The sequence below is a fragment of the Natator depressus genome, chromosome 9, assembly GCF_965152275.1.
Source record: "Natator depressus isolate rNatDep1 chromosome 9, rNatDep2.hap1, whole genome shotgun sequence".
Taxonomy (NCBI): Eukaryota; Metazoa; Chordata; order Testudines; family Cheloniidae; genus Natator; species Natator depressus.
In genome coordinates this window covers 78,619,680-78,640,017 of record NC_134242.1, presented here as the reverse complement: position 1 = coordinate 78,640,017, position 20,338 = coordinate 78,619,680, and the positions used below count along the sequence as shown (strand labels likewise).

General features: G+C 44.5%; 1 protein-coding gene across 1 annotated transcript in view; it reads right to left on the bottom strand.

Moving 5' to 3' along the window:
- Positions 1 to 15,141, bottom strand: part of VSIG4 (V-set and immunoglobulin domain containing 4) — a 32,196-nt gene extending 17,055 nt beyond the window's left edge. Inside the window, exon 1 of the mRNA XM_074962378.1 lies at positions 14,960 to 15,141. The gene's annotated coding sequence lies outside the window, so the exon portion shown is untranslated. The remainder of the gene's footprint in view (positions 1 to 14,959) is intronic.
- Positions 15,142 to 20,338: the final 5,197 nt, after the last annotated feature.

Below are 20,338 nucleotides of genomic sequence, written 5' to 3'. Positions count from 1 at the left end.
AGCTAATGAAGGAACTGACAGCGGTAGTACTATATACATCGATAGTATTCATCACCACGTATTTTTGAGAGGTTTCCATACCCCATTTAGGGCTTATGTCCCGCCCTCCATCCCCATTTCCATTGGTGCCAAAGCTTGGTGCCATCAGCCATTTTGAAAAAATGTTATGTTTGAATAGGGGGAGTGTTGTGTGCTTGTGCTTTGATACATTTAGTGCAAAAGGTTGAAAGAACAGAGTGAGAGAGTTTAAAGATAAAAAAGAAAGTTTGGGTAAGGTTTAGAGGAAAAAAGGGAAAGAAAGGTTATTTGGTGAGGTTTAGTAAGGAGAGATGATTTTAAAGGCCTAGTATGGTATGTTATTAAAGAATAGAAAGATAGAACTTTAAAAAATTTCAATTTTTGTTTTTAAAGGGTTAGTTTGAAAGAAGAGAGGCAAGTTATTAAAAAAAGAGAGATTTTTGGTGAGGTTGAGTAAGGAGAGATGATTTTAAAGGCCTAGTTTGGCATGTTATTAAAGAATAGAAAAATTTGAAATAAATATAAAAGGTGTATTAAATATAAAGGTAGGTTAAGAAAAGAGCATTTAGAAAGAGTTAAATAAAAGAAAACTAGGTTTAAAAAGAATACACATGGCGAAAAAAGGAAATTGTTGAAACTTTTCTTGTCTGCATAGTAAACACTGGCGTTTTTATCTGCTTGAATAATCAAAGTGTTGCTTTCTGTGCCTCCTTGGTTGCAAAGATTTGAACTGCTTCCTGCTGAAGGACCACAGTCTGGGCCAGCTTGTGCTCTATTGAGATGGTTGCAAGGCTAACCAGCCTCTCCTGTGTCATTGTGGAGCGTAGATGTGTTTTTATTAACTTCAGCTTGGAGAAGCTGCGTTCTCCACTGGCAACTGTTACAGGAAATGTTAGAAGTATGCGCAGAGCAACAAAAGCATTTGGAAAGAGGGTGGTCATCTTATTTGTGCACATATATTCCAGAACAGCCTTTGGAGTTGATCCTGCTGAAATGTATCTTGAAAGGGCTTTCAGTTCATCAGCTAAATCACTCGCATCAATATCGCGCATGTCATCATGTGTCAACGCTGTCTCTAGTGCCCTGCATTGCTGGTGTAGGTCTTCTTCAGGTATAGTGAGGAGTTTTGGAATATCATACAACATCCCAAATATACTGCTGTGTTCCCTGCGCTGCATGAAATGTTCTTCAACTGACTGTATTGCACAATCTAGCACCTGGTTAAAGAATTCAACTTCAAATTGTTCTTTGGGGTCTCTTATGGGATTATCCCATGCCTCGTAATCAAAATGTCTTCTTCTTCGGTGACTCTTGTATTTTTGAATGGGAGGGAAAATAGCTTCAGTGTGAAGATCCTCTGCCAACTTCTGTGCACTCTTCAGAACGTTTTGAAATCCCTCATCTGACCAGTAAGACTGTAGGTATGACTTTGCTTTGTCCAGTTGTTCCATTGTTCCAGATATATCAAGGTCAACACCTTGGAGTCTCTTGCTTACAACATTTATTTCAAACAGTATGTCATGCCACAACACTAAGCCACACAGAAATTTGAAGTTATGTATGTTTCCGGTGATTCCATTTCCCTCTGCCACTGTTCTCCCATGAACAGTTCCTGTCATAGCATTATTCTCCATAATGGCAACTATGGCATCATCTATCTTCCCAGTTTGGTGTTTGATAGGCTTTATCGCCTCCACTCGACTTTCCTATCATGTGGTACTCAGTGGTTTCACTGTTAGAGCGGATGTTCCCAGATGTTGCTTCAAAATTTGCCATCGATGAGCTGATTCAGAGAAAAATACATAGATGCTTTGAATTACATTTAAAAATTCAGCAGCCTCACTAGAAGCTGATGCTGTATCACTGACCATCAAGTTCAATGAATGAGAACTGCATGGGACAAAAAGAGCTTGAGGGTTTAACTCTCGGATCCGTGTCTGCACTCCTCTGTTCTTTCCTCTCATGTTGGCACCATTATCGTAGCGCTGACCTCTCATGTCAGCTATCGCAATTCCCCTATCTTCCAGCTTTTTAAGAAGTACATTTGTCATACCAGCTCCTGTAGTATCATCAATGTCCATACATTCTAGAAAATGCTCTCTGACAGTCACCATTGCAGGGACATTTTCACTAGGTTCTGTTGTTGTTATAAAACGCACCATTAAAGTCATTTGTTCCATATGGCTGATGTCAGGTGTGCAGTCCAGAATAACAGAGTAATATCTTGCTGACTTCAGATCTGCCACAATCTTCTGTTTGACTTTTGTTGCCAGTAACTCTATGATCTCATTTTGAATTGTTTTTCCAAGGTAGTGGTGTGTGTACATTTTTTGGGTGGTGACTCTTCTTAGATGCTCCTGGAGTACAGCATCAATCTCAGCCATCAGCTCCACAATTTTAAGGAGGTTTCCATTGTTTGGCACATACAGCTGATCTGAAGTGCCACACAGTGCTAGGTTTTGGGTAGCAAGCATTCTCACAATGGCAATGAGCCTTTCCAGAACATTTTGCCAGGAAAGAGACTCTGATGCAATCTTCTCTTGATGCTGATCATCTATAGTGGCCTTTAACCTTAGTCTCATCTCACGCTCTTTCCACCTATAGAATGCTCTCTGGTGATTTGCTGCCTTCTCATGGCATGCCAGATTTCTAGCTAGATTTTTCCGACCTTTGTTCCTGTAGAACCCAATGTGGCTGGAACATTAGACTGGAAGAGTTTGCAACAAAAACAGTATGCAGCATTCTGGGGTTTTGAGTACATAAGCCATGGCCTCTCCACTTAGTCACTATTGGGGATTTCATGCCAGGAATGTGTTGGATGGAAACTTCTATTTTCATTGTCTTTGGGGAACATGAAGTTTTTCACTTGCTGTGGCCCATGCAGTACAAGGAAGTCCCTCAGGCTACTGCTCAAGTGGGTCCACAGCCCTGGATCATCTAGACTTAAGGAACTAAACTCAGCAGCAGCTGTTTCTTGCGCCTCCACCACACTCTTCTCTGATCTACACTTTTCTTCAGGAATGTGCGTGGTTACACCCATTTGTGATGGAGATATGGATGCTGCAGCAGCTGCCAGGTCACCTGCACTCTGACTAACTGGAAGATCAGGCATCTCCTCACCACTCACATCCTCACTGGGGCCGGAAGGCTCACCGTGAACATTTGTGTCTATGTATCTCAGGAGAGCTCCTTCCTGCTTAGATAGAAAAGCTTCTTTTGCTTTCTTTCTTTTTCTGAATGCTGCCCAGAGGGATGTTTTCTTCTTTCACTCATGACTGCTGTTCTGTGCCAGCTATAGTGGCTCTCAACACTCAATTGAAGGGGACAAATAAGCAGGCTGGTAGCAGGGCCTGAGTGAGGGAAGATATCACTGTCTTAAGGGCCTAACTGGCTCCTACTACTTCAGCTGACTGCCTGTTCTCCTCAAGCAGGTTCAGGGAAGCAGCAGGAAACAGGAAGCTCCCTGAGGCCTGGTCTACACTACGAGATTATGTCGGATTTAGCAGCGTTACAGCGAATTAACCCTGCACCCGTCCACACAACAAAGCCATTTTTTTTTTATATAAAGGGCTCTTAAAACCGATTTGTGTACTCCTCCCCAATGAGGGGATTAGCGCTGAAATCGACATCGCTGTTTCGAATTAGGGTTAGTGTGGATGCAATTCGAAGGTATTGGTCTCTGGGAGCTATCCCACAGTGCACCATTGTGACCGCTCTGGACAGCACTCTGAACTGGAATGCACTGGCCTGGTGTACAGGAAAAGCCTTGGGAACTTTTGAATCTCATTTCATGTTTGGCCAGGTGAGCTCATCAGCACAGGTGATCATGCAGAGCTCATCAGCACAGGTAAGCAGGCAGTCCCAGAATCGAAAAAGAGCTCCAGCATGGACTGAACGGGAGGTACTGGATCTGATCGCTGTATGGGGAGAGGAATCCGTGCTATCAGAACTACGTTCCAAAAGATGAAATGCCAAAACATTTCAAAAAATCTCAGAGGCCATGAGGGACAGAGGCTACAGCAGGGTCACAACACAGTGCCGCGTGAAACTTAAGGAGCTCAGACAAGCGTACCAGAAAACCAAAGAATCAAACGGATGCTCTTGGACAGAGCCCCAGACATGCTGCTTCTACGCTGAGCTGCATGCAATTCTAGGGGGGGCCGCCACCACTACCCCACCCCTGTCCATGGACTCCAATGATGGGGTACTCTCCGCCATGCCTGAGGATTTTGTGGACAGGGAAGATGAGGAGGAGGAGGACGAGCTTGAGGATAGCACACAGCACACTGTTCTCCCTGACAGCCAGGATCTTTTTGTCAACCTGACTGAAATACCCTCCGAAACCAACCAAGTCGGAGAAGGGACCTCTGGTGAGTGTACCTTTTTAAATATAATACATGTTATAAAAGCAAGTGTTTTTTAATGATTAATTAGCCCTGAGGACTTGGGATGCATTCGTGGCCAGTACAGCTACTGGAAAAGTCTGTTAACGTGTCTGGGGATGGACTGGAAATCCTCCAGGGACATCTCCATGAAGCTCTCCTGAAGGTACTCTAAAAGCCTTTGCAGAAGGTTTCTGGGGAGAGCAGCCTTATTCCATCCTCCATGGTAGGACACTTTACCACGCCATGCTAGTAACAAGTAATCTGGTATCATTGCATGACAAAGCCTGGAAGCATATGGTCCTGGTGTTTGCTGGCATTCAAGCAACATCCATTCTTTATCTCTCTGTGTTATCCTCAGAAGAGTAATATCATTCATGGTAACCCGGTTGAAATAGGGGAATTTAATTAAGGAGACATTCAGAGGTGGCCGTTCCTACTCTTTGCCTGTGGCTGAAAAGAAATCCTCCCCACAGTTAGCCACATGGTTGGGGGGGGGCCATTGGTGCTGAGCTGTTCGCATTTGGCTAGCAGGGATCTTCCATGATACCAGCCACGCGGTGTGGGGAGGGGTAAAGTGATCATCCCAGATAATTGGATGGGGGGGGGGTTAGTTTGGTTTCTGCTGCACGTAGACAGGAAAACCGCAGCACTAAATGGCCAACTCAACGGGCTTTGCTTGGTATGGGAAAGGAGGGTGCTGCTGTTATGAAGGTTGCAGAAGCCGAAAGACTATGGCTTACCATGGCCGCCTGCACGCTGAATTCTATTGCCCAGCACTGCGTGTGTGATCCAAAGCTGCAGGCACTCGATATAAGATGCAAAATGCGACCTTGTACCAAAATCACATGTGCTACGTAATGTGAATAGCGTTGTTCACCGTGAAAGAGTATAGCCATTGTTCTGTAAAATGTATCTTTTTAAATACTTCACTCCCTTTTTTTTCCTCCAGCAGCTGCAAATGTTTCAAGCCTCCCTCCTCCGTCCCAAAGACTATCTCAGATAAGGTGGTGAAAAAACGCACGTGCGATGAAATATTTTCTGAGCTCATGCAGTCGTCCAGCACTGACAGAGCTCAGCAGAACATGTGGAGGGACATAATAGCAGAGTACAGGAAAGCGGCCGATGAACGTGAGGAGAGGTGGTGGCAGGAAGATCAGAGGAGGCATGATGCAATGCTGGGGCTACTGCGGGATCAAACAGACATGCTCTGGCGTCCGGTGGAGGTTCAGGAACAGCAGCAGGATCACAGACTGCTGCTGCAGCCCCTCTTTAACCGCCCTCCCTCCTTAACCGCCCTCCCTCCTCAACCGCCCTCCCTCCTCCCCAAGTTCCCTTACCTCCTCACCCCGACCCCCAAGAACACGGGGAGGGGTGGCTCCAGGCACCCAACCACTCCACCCCAGTGGACAGCCCAAGCAACAGAAGGCTGTCATTCAACAAGTTTTGAAGTGGCCTTTTCCTTCCCTCCTACCCTCCTCCCACACCCCACCTGGCTACCTTGTGAGTTATCTCCCTATTTTAATAATCAATTAATAAAGAATGCATGTTTTTAAAATGACAGTGACTTTATTTCCTTTGCAAGCAAGCAGTGATTGAAGCGGGGAGGGCGGGTGGCTTACAGGGAATTTAGAGGCAACCAAGGGGGTGGGTTTTCATCAAGGAGAAACAAACAGAAGTGTCACACAGTACCCTGGACAGTCATGAAACTGGTTTTCAAAGCTTCTCTGATGCACAGTGCTTCCTGCTGTGCTCTTCTAACCGCCCTGGTGTCTGGCTGCGCATATTCAGCGGCCAGACGATTTGCCTCAGCCTCCCACCCCGCCATAAATGTCTCCCCCTTACTCTCACAGAGATTGTGGAGCACACAGCAAGCAGCAATAACAATGGGAATACTGGTTTCACTGAGGTTCTGAGTGAGTCAGTAAACTGCACCAGCGACCCTTTAAATGTCCAAATGCACACTCTACCACCATTCTGCACTTGCTCAGCCTATAGTTGAACAGCTCCTTACTACTGTCCAGGGTGCCTGTATACAGCTTCATGAGCCAGGGCATTAAGGGGTAGGCTGGGTTCCCAAGGATAACTACAGGCATTTCAACATCCCCAATAGTTATTTTCTGGTTTGGGAAGTAAATCCCTTCCTACAGCCATTTAAACAGACCAGAGTTCCTGAAGATGTGAGCGTCATGAACCTTTCCTGGCCATCCCACGTTGATGTTGGTGAAACGTCCCTTGTAATCCACCAGTGCTTGCAGCACCATTGAAAAGTACCCCTTGCGGTTTATGTACTGGCTGCCCTGGTGGTCCGGTCCCAAGATAGGGATATGCGTTCCGTCTATAGCCCCACCACAGTTAGGGAATCCCATTGCAGCAATGCCATTTATTATGACCTGCACATTTCCCAGAGTCACTAGCTTTGATAGCAGCAGCTCAATGATTGCGTTGGCTACTTGCACCACAGCAACCCCCATAGTAGATTTGCCCACTCCAAATTGATTACCGACGGACCAGTAGCTGCCTGGCTTTGCAAGCTTCCACAGGGCTATTGCCAGTTGCTTGTGAACTGTGAGGGCTGCTCTCATCTTGGTATTCTTGCGCTTCAGGGCAGGTGAAAGCAAGTCACAAAGTTCCACAAAAGCGCCCTTACACATGCAAAAGTTTCGGAGCCACTGGGCATCATCCCAAACCTGCAACACTATGCGGTCCCACCACTCTGTGCTTGTTTCCGGAGCCCAGAATCGGCATTCCACGGCATGAGTCTGCCCCATTAACACCATGATCTCCAAATTGCCGGGGACCACGGTTTTAGAGAAATCTGTGTTCATGTCCTCATCACCATGCTGCCGTCGCCTCCTCACCTGGTTTTTCAGGTGCTGGCTCTGCAAAAACTGCACGATAATGTGCGAGGTGTTTACAGTGCTGCAGTGAGCTGAACGGGCTCCATGCTGGCTGTGCTATGGTGTCTGCTCGGGCAATCCAGGGAAAAGGGCGTGAAATGATTGTCTGCCATTGCTGTCATGGAGGGAGGGAGGGTTGACTGATGACATTTACCCATAACCACCCACGACAAATTTTTGGCCCCATCAGGCATTGGGAGCCCAGAATTCCAATGGGCAGCGGGAACTGTGGGAACAGTGGGATAACTACCCACAGTGCACTGCTCGGAATGTCGATGCTTGCCACGGTACTGTGGACGCACACTGCCGAATTAATGTGCTTAGCATGGACGCATGCACTCGAATTTATACAATCTGTTCCCAAAAATTGACTTCTCTAAAATCGGAGTACTTTTGTAGTGGAGACATGGCCTGAGAAGCTGGTGTTAATCAGTCCAGGCTCCTGAGAGTGCTAGAGAGGTACAGAAGAGGCTCCTCCTCCTCTCTCTTCCTGCAGCTCCCGCTGCTTTCTGTTATTCCCTCTCACCTTTTCTCCTGCCTACCTGTTATGTCTCTTGTGCCCCCCTTCATCCAGCACAGCACTCCACCATCTCTGTGCATCTAGAGCAGAGAGAATACATATGCACCAGCAGCAGACACAATTTTTTACACTCTGGGTCCTAGTGGCACCCCTCCACAGTCTGGCACCTGAGGCAGCCGCCTCAGTTCACCTCATGGTAAGGCCAGCCCTGCTTGGGGGTTAAAGCAAGTTGCTGGCAGCTCTCTGAGAGCATTGTGAGCCAGCCTCATGCCCAGTCTCTGGTCACCTGCTGAAGCAGATTTGTCTGCACTGCCCTGGAAACAGGTGGGTTTTTTCAGACTCCAGCAGATGCCATATTAGCCATTGCATCAGATGCTGGGATCACAGCAATTCTTTGGAAGCACCATGGGGCCTAGCTCCTATTCTGGAGAGCACCATTTAATCAGGCACAAAGCATTCTGGGATGCAGAGATGGCAGGTAGGGTGCAGATGACTGATATGTGGGGTCATGTTCTGAAAAAGAATGAAAAATGCTGATGAAAAGGACATTTGATTTGCGTTTCTAGCTCTCTGCTCTGGACTTACTCATACTTGGGTGTGTTCCCCCACTGCTAAGTACATCATGAGTTAGGATTCAGGGAAGTTCTATCCCTTCCTTTCCTCTTCTCTTGTGACATGTCTATGCTGAAAAGAGAAGACTACGACTTTTGGCTCCACATCATTGCTGCTGGGGAAGGAAAGAGACTTGTATTCTTAATGAGGCAATTGTGGGTTTTAGTGACCCATTCCCCACAGAGCTGGGGAATTTTAGAAAACCATGCCTTGTATTGTTAGTAAATAGCAGAAATGATTGCCCAGAGAAAGCTGAAATTCACCAGCCTCCCAACCAGATGCCTCTGTTGTGACTACATTTATAGGTACGTGCAGATATAATAGAGAGGGAAGGATTTCTACAGCATCCAAACTTCTTTTTTAACTAAAATCAAATTACAAAGTAACTACACAGTCATTTGAACTTAACATTACAAGATTCCTTAATATTTGCAGGCAGAGCCAATCATTAGTGTCTGATGTTCAAATTCATGCAGCATCTCAGATTGTCTTGGTACATTAATATTTTTAGGACGAAGGTCTCACTCAAGATAGTAATTCCATCGTGCTAGGTGCTGTACAAACATATATACATATATTCTTTGGGAAGATTTATGACAGGTTCCCCATTCCATTAAATAGGTATTTTGGTCACACTATAGGAAGGGTACATTTAATAATAGGTTAATAAATGATTAATAGATGCTCTTACCGTGTTACAAACAGGAGAAATATGTGCTATAACTGGCTATAAACACATCAGTAAAAGGTATTACAGATGATTAGAAATCATGACTATGGACAATCTATTGACCTGTTGGGCACGATAACAAATGATGAACCATTTATTAACACATCTTTTAATAATTTATTATGCCTTTATAAGCTATTTATAAATGTGCCCTTAATATAAAGTGTGACCAGCACCATCCTGTCCTACTACTTGGGACAATTGCAGGGGTAAGGTCAGTACCCTTAGTTCTTGTCTGGGGGAGAGGGTTCAATAATCTGCACCCTCCTGGGTTGCCTGAATGGAAAGAGAGCAGAGAACAGTAGCCATCTATCATCTAACCCTTGCACTCCTGGGCAATCTCTCACTGATTATGTTAGGCGTGTTTGGGGGTCCACAGGGAATTCAGGATAATACCCTGCTGTACACAAAACCAGAAGCTGCTGGAGTACATTGGCCCTTTTCAGTTGGGGTTAGAGGGTTAACCTAAGTGTAATGTACCATAATTCAGACCCTGCCACAAATTGTCTGCCTGGCGTCATTGTTAAGTGGTCTTCACTAAAGCTGAGCTCAGACTGGTCACTGAAAATACTCTGAACTGCAAACAATGGATCATTCCAGCTCTGCGCAGGATGGTGAGAGACAATGGTACATTTTTCTTCCCTGAAAATCAGCCATTTGGTGAGAGTAGCTGAGGCCCAATCCTCTCATTTTGATCACCTGGAGGAATGTGCTTGTTCAGAAGCACCACACTTGGACCATTGCATTTGGTTTAACTTAATGATATGTGGAGTTCACTTTAAAACTTGACTCTTCAGTGCACTGGGACCCAGAGGAAGGAGCTGTGTATATAGCGTGGTATGGTGTAGGTGAGCTTGTGCGAGGTTCCAGACTGATGGCCCTGGAGACTGAAATCCTCTGTGCATCTACAGAAAATAAATATTGTAGACAGCTGCACTGCAGCATTCTCTCACACTCAGAGGTGAAAGTGGACCGGTACGGCGAACTGGTAAGAAGGGGCTGCTGGTACTGGCCCCATACGCAGCCGACATTAAAGCACTGCCACGCTTTTATCAAAGGTTTTTTATCTTACTTTCACCCCTGCTCACACTGCACCCAGACCAGTGTGCCTAAAGCCTGACTTAGAGGGACAACTGCACAACCCCGTTCCCTTCTAAACCTCTCTGCTGAACGAACTGAACTGTAGTGGTGGTTTTTAATCACACAAACGATGGCTTGCTACCAACTGGGCCACTTGAAATAGAGTCACAAAGCAATAACTCTATATCTGAATTCTCAGTCCTCATCTTCAAAGGAAACCTGCACACACACATTCAAAAGATGAGCCTGGGAGCCTAAAGTCATGATTTTGCTAGACACAAACAATGATAGACTGAAGAGAGACACTGGATTTATGGCTTATTACAACTATCCCTCCCAGCTGCTTCCCCCTCCCTTTCCTCCCTGTGACTGGAGGGGTATTAACAAGCCACTGCACCTTGAATGATCCCTTGAAATATGTGTTAACTACTTACACTAAACAATCTGTTTTATCTTGTAGTCAGCTGTGACTCTGAGTAAGTTTCCTAGACCTGAAGAACAGTTCTGTGTAAGCTCATAAGCTTGTCTCTCTCACCAACAAAACTTGGACTAATAAAAGATATTACCTCACCCACTTTGTCTCTCTAATATCCTGGGACCGACACAGCTACACCACCGCTGCACATAACATCTGCATTTCAGTCATTTCCAACTCAGTGGGAATCAAAATGCTGTTATCTGGGGGAAGCTTGCTGCACCACTCGTCTGCCTCGTAACAGGATTTCATTCGCACTAGGCCTCAGATGAGGAGGTGAGCCTCTTGTTGCTTTGGAGGATTTCTGCCCACTGATCCCAATTATCAAACGGGCGAGCTCTTTTCCACATCTCTTTGGAGCAGTGGGAGTTGTCTGGGATTCTCCGCTCAGTGTCCCCCCGGTTCCCTTTTATTGAACCTCTACTCTCAATCTCCATTTTCATGTTCATCGCTGTGTCTTTGTGGCCCCTCCCCATTCCTGGAGGGGGTGCCATTGCTGCTGCTGTGATGGCGCTCCTTCACAGAGATCAAATAGGTTCTTTTAAAAAATAATAATGGTCTGCACCTTGCCCCAGAGTGACTCCAGAAAATGGGACTCTAACTGGAATTGCAAAGACATGAGCATGCAACACCTTCCTGTAAGCTTTCAACACTCCAGAAATTATCACGTGGCAATACATTACCCAGTCATGATTTTCAGTTGCCCTCTGGAAAACCCTGCAGTCTGATTGTATTTTGCAATATCACTGTAATGTATTATTTTGTCCCTTACATGTCCACCATGCAAATAATTCACCATTAATAGCTTCATAGAGTTTTAAGGCCAGAAGGGATAATGTAGTCTGATCTCCTGTATATCATAGTGTGACATACCAGGGCACAATCCAGATTAAGGAGTAGCTGCATCACCCCTGCCCTGTAACCTGGGGTACCCTTTACAATGCCCTGCTGCTATAGCCTCTAGCCTGGACTGCTCACAAACAGCCTCCAGCATGTAAGTCACTCCCAGCTATGTCTGTGTGTGCTGCAGCCAGCCAGCCACACCTTGGCTCGTATCAGTCTTGGTTATGCTGCAGGGTGACCCCAACGTCCGCCTCACCCTCCGTCCTGGATCTTCCCCCAGAAATGTAAGTCCTGTATTGCCCAGTACTCTCCTGGACAGTACTAATATATTAAGTGTGTTATTCCTTTAAGGAAATAATATGTCAGCTTATTATTTTAAAATAGTTATCCAGATATTTCAATTTAAACACACAGGATTAGATAAAACAATACAACTACAAAGAGATCAATTTTAAGCGAGTCCAAGTAATAAAAGTCAAAAATGCTTACAAGAAAAATAAAGATAAAACTCTTTCTGGTGCCTGACTTAAACTATATGAGAGTCAAAGAGAAATTCTCTCACCACATGCTTTCAGCAGTCTTACTGACCAAATTCTTTAGGTCAGGACCCCTCTCCCAGGGTCCATCAGCTGCTTCCTTTGTCTTTTCAGATGCAGAGAATGCGATGGGCAGAGGGAATAGGGAGGGAGAGAGAGAGAGAGTCCTGTCCAGCCTTTGAGAAGTATTTCCAGCTGGGAGCAATGAGAGGCAGTCTGTGTGGAAGGAAACCCCATGCTGTTTCTTTTCTAAGATGTAGATTTTTGCCCCTGACCCCTTTCCTGCCAAAGAATGGCCACTTCGCAGGTAATGGTCCATCAGCCTTGTTTACACCTGGCTAAGGCATCAGCTTGCCCTTTGACTCTGAGGAACTGGTTTGACCACTCCCCAGGTTTATCTGGAAAACATATGTTTAGTCATGATCTCAGCTTGTTTATAACTGCACAGATAATGTTGCTATGTGCATTTTGCCATGCTATTACTGATCATCAAATTATGAGGTATTTAAATGATACTCACAAGGCATACCGAACACAGGGGCATATTCTGTCACATTTCCCGCTTTACAAAGCTGCAGAAGGGTTAGCCACTGGCTGACCTGGAGACACCAGGTCAAGACCCTCTTTCCTGGGTAGGGCATTTGCCACCATGTTTTTTTCCCTCCTTTATAGACACAATTTCCATATTAAACTCCTGTAAGCCCCTAATCCAGTGTCTGATGCAGCGGTACACAGTTCAAACACCTTTTCAAAATCTGGACTGGCTAGAATAGGCTTTTTAGACAAGATTTTTTTTACCTTATCAAAACCCTCTTGCCATGCCTTTGTCCATACAGCTTTGGGGTTTTTTACATAGATCTGTGCTTGCAGATACAATGTCACTGAACAGACACACAAACCTTCTGTAATAATTTACCAGATCTATGAAAGATTGGACCTGTTTTTTTGGATGGGGGTATAGGCCATTTTACAATGGCTTCAACTTACCAGGGATCAGGGGATATTTGACCTTCCCCTACCCAGTGTCCCAAATAAGGAACTCTGGCTGATCCAATTTTACATTTGGAGGCTTTTATAGTTAGGCCTGCTTCTTTAAGCTTTGACGGCACAATTTTAAAGTATTTTTTGTGATCAGTCCAAGTATTGCTAAACTCTCCGATGTTGTGGACGTACGCCTTTGCAAAGTTCTGCAAACCATTTAACACTTGGTGGACCAGCCTTTGAAAGGTGGCTCCTGCATTAATTAACCCAAATGGTAACATTGTGAATTCAGATATTTTGTTTTGCTTAAAATGCCCAGCATATCATCAATTCTAGTCATGAGATACACATCTGGTACGGTGACAGCATTGAGTTTTCTATACTCAACACAGAACCTTACCATGTTGTCTTTCTTAGGTACCAAGACCACAAGTAACACCCAAGAGCTGTCAGACTCTTTAAATTACTCCCAGTTCTAACACGCTTTCTATTTCTATATGAATTTGTTCCTGCACCTTGCCAATAGCTCTGTAGAGTCTGCTGGCAGGCAGCTGTGGTTCTTCTGTAATGATTTTGAGTCAGCAAGTGTGTCTTCCCTGGCTTGTTAGAAAACACCTCTTTGTGTTCTTGCAGCACTGACAACAGCTCTGCCCTTTCAGATGGAGTTAAGGCACTGCAGATATCAATGCTTTCCAGAGTTGAGTCAGTTTGGCGTTCAGCCATCAGCTCAAAGAGGCAGCATGCCTCCATTTCCCCATCTGCGCAGCAGATGTTTACCCTGTCATCCCTGCTGTGATAAGCTTTAAGTCTGTTTACATGCACCGGGTGTGGGACAGCATTACCATGAGACTTTTTAACATGATATGTATCTTCATCTACCTCTATCACCTCAAGAAGTCCTTCCCAAGAATTTTGCATTTTTTTCCACAGGGCTTAATACCGTTACTAAGTCTCTTATTTCAAAAGAGCATTTGCAAGTATGTTTCTCATACTACACCTTTTCTTTGGACTGACAGTCTTTGGGGTTAGTTTGTCTCTTCTTTCTTTTCTGAACCTTTGTACATATTCAGTTCCTGGCTCTCCCTCTGCCTCGGAAGTTGCATGTCACAGGCTGAGAACAGGAGAGACCAAGGTGCCACCAATGCCCACGGCACTGCAATGGCAGGGAATTGATTAGACGAGACATTCCCAGATGACACCAGCATGCAAACCATGCCTCATGCTGCAGAGGAAGACTTATAAACCCTAAATAAATTGGTTAGTCGCTAAGGTGCCACAAGTACTCCTTTTCTTTTTATAAACCCTAGAGTCCCTGCAAATCTGTTCTGGGAGAAAAATCCCCTGATCCCAGATCTGGAGGTCAGTACGATCCTGAGTGTGTAAGGAAGACCCACAAGCCAGGCATCTGGAAAGAGGACTCTCTAATTCACCCTATATGGTGTTCTGTCTCCTGCTGTGGCCAATCTCTGATACTTCAGAGGAAGGTGGAAACAAACCAGTCCCTAGACATGTAGCCAACTGAGCATTGGGGGGAAAGTTTCCTTCCTGACCACCTACTGGCTGAAGCCCTGAAGCATTAGATTTAATGATAGACATTATCTTAATGAATACCTGCAAGTGTTATAAGTATGCTGAGGGCAATGCAAGCGGTTCCATTCTCCACTTGGCTCCTGAAGGTAGAGGATGAACAGTAGGATTCAGATTCACAGGTTCCAAGCCCAGAAAGGACAGTCACCACCATCCAGTCTGCCAGGCCACCCCCTCCTTCCCAACCACACAGAGGCCATCGAATTTCCCCAGAAGCTGGATTAAGTCATATGTTTTTAAAAGATACCAATGCTTGGAGTCTTTGACAGGAGAGAAGGTAAGTCCACCACCTCACCTGGTAAGTGTTGGGATTCCCTCCGAGACCTTTTTCCACTGGACTTCTAAGAACTCACTTGTACTCCAGACTTTGTTACTCTGGTATCTTTATTTGGCATACAGCAATACTATGCTGAGATGGTCAGACTCAAACACAAAGGGTGGATGCAGGGTACATCACAGCTCCAAAGTTACACAGAAACCCTCTCTCTTTGTATACATTTACACATCTTATTGCACTTACTATACATTGCATCACATCTTTTGGATTGGTTGCTTTGCAAGAACCAATCCCTGTGCAACATGTGCTGTCCACCCATTGTCCACGCTCATTCCTAATTTATCTTGTCCATTGTTATCTTGTTTGTAGTAAATGGTTCCCTCTTATCTAAGCTGGCTCAAACTTTCAGTCTTTTAGCCTACTAACCTATTTACTTATCTGCGTTGCATAAATGTTCTGTTTTCAGCCTAATGATCTGTTTCCCTCCCTAATTCTATCTTCCAAGAAGTGCTCCCCACATCTGTTACTCACTCATGACAGGCCAAGCCTCAGCTACACTAAACTGTTCCAATGTTTAATTAGCCTCAAAACTAGGAAATTATGTCTTATTTTAAGGCTGAATTTATCTAACTTCATCTTCCAGACATTGGATCTTGTTATGCCTTTGAAACATGACCCCCGCTCCTCAATCAACTGTCTCTTCCATGTGTAAGTGCTTACACACAGTGATCAAGTCACCTCTCAACCTTCTCTTCAGCAACCTGAATAGACTGCCAGGTTTCAGAGTAACAGCTGTGTTAGTCTGTATTCGCAAAAAGAAAAGGAGTACTTGTGGCACCTTAGAGACTAACCAATTTATTTGAGCATAAGCTTTCGTGGCTCACGAAAGCTTAAGCTGAATAGACTGAGCTCCTTCAACCTCATATCAAAGGCTTGTTTTCTAGCCCGGGGATCATTTTTTGCCTCTCCTTCGAACTCTCTCCAGTATTTCCTCAGCCTTCCAGAAGTGTGGACATCAGAACTGGAGATAGTATTCTAGTAGCGATCTTACTAATGTTGTATACAGATGCAAGATCACATCCCTACTTCTACTTGATAGTCCCCTTTTTAAATATTCAAGGATCTCAGATTTATCCTTTTTGACACTGAGAGTTAACAGTGAGGTGATTATCTATAATGACCCTATAGTCCTTTTCTGAATCACTTTTTTCCAAAATAGTCTCTCATTGTGTAGGTATAACCTGCATCCTTGGAACCCAGATGTATTACCTACCATGTAGCTGTATTAAAACACACTTTGTTGGATTGTGATCAGTTAACCAGGTGATTCAGATCCCTCTGAAATAGTAATCCATCCTCCTCGTTATTCACTACCTCACCAATCTTTGTGTATATATACTATCTCACACAATTGTCTTTATCAACCAGACCTCTAATCCTATCTGTTTGACAAGACCTACCTTGCATGAAACTATGCTGACTAGCATTAATTATATATTTATGTTTTTGACCTTCCTTATTGCTTTAAAATCAGAAAGCTAATATTTTGCATCTGCTGGAAGTTGCAAAAATGAAGTGGGTCCTATCAATCTCCACAAAACGATCCTCTCTCCTATTAGGTGCAAAATGTCTTGTCACTGCACTAGCTCCCATCACACACTGGTCCCATCACCCCAGCTAAGTCTGTTGCAACAGTTTTTTGATGCTCTGCTGTATTCCATCAGTAGGCGCAGATGTAGCATTGCCTTTTCCCTGGGTGGTGCCTGACCACTTTCAAAATATCAAGTGTCAAAATATCCTGTGCGAAAGATCACCCTCAGCACTTGGGTTACACCTAAACCTCCAGCACATGCGTGATAATACTCTGCAGGGGAAGTTAGCCTTCTTTATACTCTTAGACGGCTTGGTACATTCCCTCAAGCTGAGCTGTTTGCACATGCACCTTCCTGCCTGCAGAATAATGAAAGGCATGACAAACGTGCTGATTTTACAGTCCTAGAATTTAATTACTTCATCTCATGTTCCTCCTTTGCTACCCAACCTACCCACATCCGGAGCATGCTGGTACCAGCAAGCCTGCACATTTCCAAGACCTCATCACCAATAAAAACACTGTCAGCATTTTCTGTTTCCATTTTAAAACCTAGGTTTCGTAGCTCTAGATTTTTAAAACCGTTCTCAAGAAAAGAAATGAAACTTGGAGGGGGAAAAAGTGAAGGAACTGGATCTAAAATATGATGGTGAACAATGCTTAACCCCACTGCTGCAGCCAGACACATTCATGCTTCAAAAGAGATCAGTAGCTGGAAATGCAGATATTGAAATCAAACCTGTTCAGACTGGAAATGATGCCAGAACAACCACATTTCCTGACATATGTGATTGGTCTGAAATTGCATTAGAACAGCTGGGTCTGCACTAGATTGCTGCTCCCAGCAAAATCCAGACATAGCAAAGATATGTGAAAAATTAAAAAGCAAACCAAAACAAACAAACCCAAGTTTTTTCAAAACCAAGAAATTGGCCCCATTCAGCTACTCCTAAACATCAGCCAGGTGCACTGCATATCCAACAAGTAGCAATTAAAGAGATACAAATGTGAAAGGTCTCGCATCTAAAGGACAGTTACAAAAGTACTGGAATAATTAGCATTTCGAAGGTACTCACCTGTTAGAATATAGATATTCAGGCCTGCCTGTAAAGGTCTATACTTTAAGAACTTAGGTGTAGTTTATCACTTAGCTAATTATAGAGGTATAAAACAAAGAATCAAAATCACGGTCCACCTGTGTATGGGCCTTCTCTCACTAGGATAGTCTGAAGCCTTGTTCTTAGGCTAAGGTCTTTGGCTAAGCAGCAGGGGCAGCCTTACGGTCACATCCTCACATTCCAAAACAGTCACATTGAAATAAGGTGGTATTGGGCTGTTAGAAGACAATCCTGTCCTGATAATGCCCATCACCACCAGATAAAGAAACAGATCTTAAGAAAGCATCCTGTCTGGCAAGAAATCACTTATCAATGGTTCTGGCTGTGAAACCCTCATTTCTGTATTGTTTTATCTTTATGGCCCCCACTTTTCTATTGTTAATCTGTCTGGTTCTCTAATTGTTTCTGTCTGCTGCGTAATTCATTTTGCTAGGTGTAAATTAATTAGGATAGTGGGATATAATTGGTTAGAGAATTATGTTACAATATGTTAGGATTGGTTAGTTAAATTTCAGTAAAATGATTGGTTAAGGTATAGCTGCAAATATGACTATATAAACTGGGGTCAAACAGGAAGTGGAAGGGGAAATTGGAATCATGCTTGCTGAGGGTGGGGGACACGGGAATAGGGAGTGGGGAACAGGGACACAGGCAAGGCTCTGTGGTGTCAGAACTGGGAAGGGGGTCAAATAAGGTGTCTAAGACAAGGTTATGGTTTGCTGGTTATGATTATGCTATCTGTGTGCAGGTATCATTTTTGTATTTAAAGTTATAAGTATTGGCTCTATACTGTCTGTATTTCAAACTTGTGCTATGCTTCTGGGTGACACCCCAGATAATTTGGTATCAGCACTGCCTAGCCTGCTTGATGGCCCATTAAGGACCATCAGCTATACAACTGATCCATTGAAAGAAGGCAGATACACCTTTGACTCAGCAAGGTATGCAGGGATATGCCTATGGACAGAACTCTAAGGATTTTTCATGCCATGTGCTGGAATGCTTGTCTTTGGAACCAAGAAAGAAAGGCCACATGACAAGAGACTATAAAAGGCTGCTGCAGCTCCTCCATCTTGTCTTCAATCCTGCTTATTTCTTCTGGAGGGACTTTGCTACAAACTGAAGCTCTGAACAAAGGACTGAATGACCCATCCCAGCTGTGGATGTACTCCAAAGGCTTGATTTGAACCTGCAGTTTATTCTATCACTGCTACAAGCCTGAACCAAGACCTTTGCCATTACTATATGTAACTGATTCCATTTAACCAATTCTAGCTGTCATCTATATTTCTTTTGTTTATGAATAAACCTTTAGTTTTTAGATTCTAAAGGGTTGGCAACAGCATGATTTGTGGGTAAGATCTAACTTGTATATTGACCTGGGTCTGGGGCTTGGCCCTTTGGGATTGGGAGTACCTTTTTCTCTTACTGGGGTATTGGTTTTCATAACCATTCATCCCTATAACGAGTGGCACCGGTGGTGATACTGGGAAACTGGATTCAGAGTAACAGCCGTGTTAGTCTGTATTCGCAAAAAGAAAAGGAGTACTTGTGGCACCTTAGAGACTAACCAATTTATTTGAGCATAAGCTTTCGTGAGCTACAGCTTATGCTCAAATAAATTGGTTAGTCTCTAATGTGCCACAAGTACTCCTTTTTTTTCTGGGAAACTGGAGTGTCTAAGGGAATTGCTTGTGTGACTTATGGTTAGCCAGTGGGGTAAAACCAAAGTCCTCTCTATTTGGCTGGTTTGGTTTGCCTTAATAGTAAAGAAACTCCAGCTTTGGGCTGTAACTGCCCTGCTCTAAGCAATTTGTCCTGAACTGACACTCTCAGAAGTGTCCCACGAAGGGCAGCATCGTTACAGGAGGACACGTGGTAAACGCTCTGCGGCATCAGAGCTGGGAAGGGAGGACACGGGGTAAATGCTCTGTGGCATCAGAGCTGAGAAGGGAACACTGGGGAACAGACTCTATCGGCGTATAGAGACAAGCCCGACTGGCATGAAGGGCTTCAGAATGTGCTTGCTTGGAAACTTAACCACACTAAACATTGCATTGTTTGCACTTAGAACTTCTGGTCTTTTGCTGCTTGCTGTCTGCATGACAAAAACCAGGGAAGTGAGAGGGTTGAGGGAAAGCCCTCTAACATCTTGGTGCCATGACTCAGATACATCACATTGGACAGGTGAGTGGCAGCCAGGTAGGTCTCCCTCCCCAACAGATCGCGCAGCTGCTTGGAGGGGGTTATGGCAGACTCTCATGATGGTAGTTGCGGGTCCTTGCAATCTGGGGTAATGGTCTTTTTGGATAAGTGGATACAAAAGAATCAGGCCCCATGCCAGGCATGGGGGGGTCAACCTGGGATGAGTTTAAGAAGGAACTGGGAGCAGTGTTATGTGACCCAGAGGGATGGGGGCTGGCTGAGAAGCCCACCCTCCTGGGTAAATGGGTAGCAGAAGGAGGTTCGTGTGCATGGGGTTAGGATGCCTTCCAAGGAAAGGAGGCACTTAAGTCTGCTTGTAACGGGTTTGAAGTAAAGGCAGTATTATGGGAAGCTGCCAGTAATCTTTCAAGTTTGGTGCTACTCCAATGAATGCTACTGGAGAATTATAAATTAGCATTGGGGTGGTTAAAGATGATTTGGCACAATAGGGTTTGGAGTCAAAAGCAGAGTTAACAGACCTCC